This window comes from Myotis daubentonii, chromosome 3 (genome assembly GCF_963259705.1).
Source record: "Myotis daubentonii chromosome 3, mMyoDau2.1, whole genome shotgun sequence".
Taxonomy (NCBI): Eukaryota; Metazoa; Chordata; class Mammalia; order Chiroptera; family Vespertilionidae; genus Myotis; species Myotis daubentonii.
In genome coordinates this window covers 190,373,362-190,376,615 of record NC_081842.1, presented here as the reverse complement: position 1 = coordinate 190,376,615, position 3,254 = coordinate 190,373,362, and the positions used below count along the sequence as shown (strand labels likewise).

Sequence of the window (3,254 nt, the reverse complement as noted above, 5' to 3'; positions counted from 1 at the left end):
CTTCACCTGGGCCGTGGCTATGAGTCTGCAACACAAGCTCAAATATGAAAGACCTTTCAAATCGAAGTTAAACCAATGTTGCACCGCTGGATGCTGTGCTGATGGGGAATTCAGTTCCCCTATTACTAGGCGGGTCTTCTAAGGGTGCACAAGAGTCTGGAAGGCTCTTTGTACCCAGAAAACAAGGGACGGACTCTGAGCTCCTTGAAGTGTTGTCTTAAGACCGGCAACGATAGAGCCCCTGATTAGAGCTAGCGAGAAATTCAGGCTCAGGACCCACCGCAGGCTCCTGGATCAGAATCTGCATTTGATCGAGATTCCCAGGTGAATCATGGGCACTTTCATGTTTGAGAGACATTGTGAGACCAACCCCAATTCCTCCCGGAGGCTGACAGCTTTGGTGGGTCAAAGGAGCGTGGGTGCCTGGGGTCCAGCTTCCTTAAGGGGACTTCTGCCAGTTCCTCCCAGGCCCTCCCCACTCACCTCCCTCTAGTTCCTTCTTCCCTTTCTTTCAGCACGGTCTCCCCGGGCTTTAATCAACAAAAGCCTGAAAGACCACTTGTCTGCAGGAGACTTCGATTTCAGTCTGCTTCCCCAGCACCCACTGAGGGGACAGGGCACAAAGGCAGGGCTCTCTGCTCTCCTTCTGGGGTTGGGATAGCCAGATGGGGAGGCGGGATACAGAGAGAAGAAAAACAACTGACACAAATGACATCTCAATCCAGGGTGCTTGTAATTCTTTAACTCTTGCTCTCAATTAGATCTGGATTTAAGAGGGCAAAACAAAAGCTTATGCTGTAATTTTAATGGACTTGTTTTTAGAGGAAAAAATGAGTCTGAATCCAAGAAATGATTGCTTCTAAGACTTAAGGGATTTAATGAGCTCCTAGTTTAGGGATTTAAATTTTTCTGTCAGCATCAGTGTCTCTTAAAATAAACCCCATGGAGAAGCCCACTGTATAAAACAGAAATGAGTGAGTTTACTCTGCCTCCTATTTCTGTACAGTCAGTGTAAGCACACAGCCTGTGGTAAGCACCAGGAGGCCAACTAAAAAACAAAATAAAATAAAAAATAAAACAGAAATGAAGCAGCTTTGGGTAACGGAGAGGCACAGAACCCCAGCTAGATGGTTTCTTCGTCATCACCATAGCAGCCCCTGCAGTGCCTCAAGCACATCCCAGGCTGGGTGGAGTGTGGGGTGAAGAACCAACCTCAGGCCACTCTCCACCCAGTACTGGGAGCCTCTGAATAGCTCCCCTTCTTCCACCTCTGACCACTCACTTCCCGGGGGGTCTCACAGAGAGCCGACCCCAGTCCAACAGCACCAGGACTGGAAAACACCTGCCATATGATGGCCCGAATTGGCTTCCCTGTCACTTTCCCAGAAGTCCCGGTTCTGCTTAGGGGACTGTAAGGAACAGGTCTGGTTCCTCTTTCACACGACTTACCGAGCAGGTCTTTCCCTGGAGTCTCTTTTCTAGATGAACCAGGCATATAGGCCTGTGATGAATGGGCAAATGAATGAATACATGAAGAGACCATCAAATGAGTGGTTTGGGTGGGGAAAAAAGAAAGAAAGAGAAAGAACAATGAAATGAAATACCCTGGTAATTCTCTTCTGGACACCCTCTCGCTTGAAAATGGTTCTCTTTAAAAAAGTGACATGTGCAAGAGAAGTATAGCTTTTGAAACTAAACACAATACTCCAGAAAGATCTTAAACCAGTGTTTTGCACACTGTGGGCACTGACCCATGTGCATAGTAAAAATCAATTTAATGGCTTTAACTATCATTTTGCTTAATGAAGAATAGAATAGAATAGAATAGAATAGAATAGAATAGAATAGAATAGAATAGAATAGAACAGAAGATACCATAGTTCAGCCACCAGCTATGAGTTTGGAAAACTTTTTTCCAGTTATACATGCACTTGTATGTGTATATACGCAGAGATGTGTGTACCGGGTCTTGATGTAAAATGTGTTTCTTACTGTGAGTCACAAGTCAAAAAATGAAAGCCAGTGAGTGCTCTAACTCTATTAATCAGACACCACTCTTACCCACATTTTCAGGTGAAAAAAAAAAGAGGCATAGATTTAGTCATTTGCGTAAGGTCACACACTGGTAATGTTAGGGGCAGAAATAGAATACTGAGGACCAGCTATAATTATAAGAAATATTAATCATGCTTTGTTCTGATCAAGGAGAGCACATTCTTAACCTGGCTGGGAGTTGCACCTGGAAATTCAGCCCATCCTCCACATCTGGGAGCTGCCCGTTATCACGGAAAGATTAACAACCTTGTTGCAGAAACCAGAGGCGCCAGCCCTTTGCAAACCCCCAGGCCTTTGCATACCCACAGCCGCATTGCCTGTAAACTGCCCGTTTTGCATACCCATTCTTATCTCTTTTACCTACTTCCCCAGGTAATCTTTGTCCTTCTACCCAATATAAGCAGCTGGCTTATGGGAGGCAGAGCAGCTTTTTGTGGAAGACCTGCTCTCTCCCACACTGCCAGTATTAGTGGAATAAACGCTCATATGATTCAACGCTGTCTCTGCTTAATTGGCTCAAGTAGTGACAGCAGCCCAGACCCATTGATTGTCATGTTTCAGTAAGTGGCTGAGCTGGGACTGGAATGGGATGGGAGTCTGGCTCCAGAACGTAGGCTTTGAACCTCTCTACGGCCTCTAGACCAGAAATGGCTGTGCCATGCAGGCAGGCGGAGGGTCCTGCCGGACCCATCTTGGGACCAGGGGGCATCCAGCTGGGTTTTCCCTTCACACATTAGACACACATTCCCTCCTTTGCACCCAGCCCTCCACCCAGGGCACACCCAGAGCAGACACCAGTGAGCGGCAGTGAAAGGACCACACTGTTGATGCTCTGGGTCATAACGGAGGCAGAGTCCCGTCCAACAGAATCAGTTAATTCCTTCTACTCTTGGCGTAGGGGTTCAACCAGCCGTGTGAAGGCTGAGCTACCCTAAGATTTGGTCCCTATTTTTCCATTAACATTCCAAATATGAGAGACATTTCAAAAGCCCCGTCAACCACAAAACTGACTTCGGTGCTAGTGGTACCTGCCAAGGAAATCAGCCCCTCCTTCACCCAGGTCATGTACTCTAAGAGATTTTTGGTGTTTCATGCCCCTGGATAAACTCTAAATTGCTAGATCCTGAGTGTCTTATTGGACAAATGCTATCACCCTCTCTCAAAAGTATGTTGCCGCCCTAACTGGTTTCGCTCAGTGG

The 3,254-nt window shown here is 46.7% G+C and overlaps 1 non-coding gene across 1 annotated transcript; it reads right to left on the bottom strand.

The window, feature by feature from the left end:
- Window positions 1–919: 919 nt before the first annotated feature.
- LOC132232214 (small nucleolar RNA SNORA51) lies at window positions 920–1,046 on the bottom strand. The gene has a single exon (XR_009452352.1). It is a non-coding gene; the product is annotated as a small nucleolar RNA SNORA51 (small nucleolar RNA).
- Window positions 1,047–3,254: the final 2,208 nt, after the last annotated feature.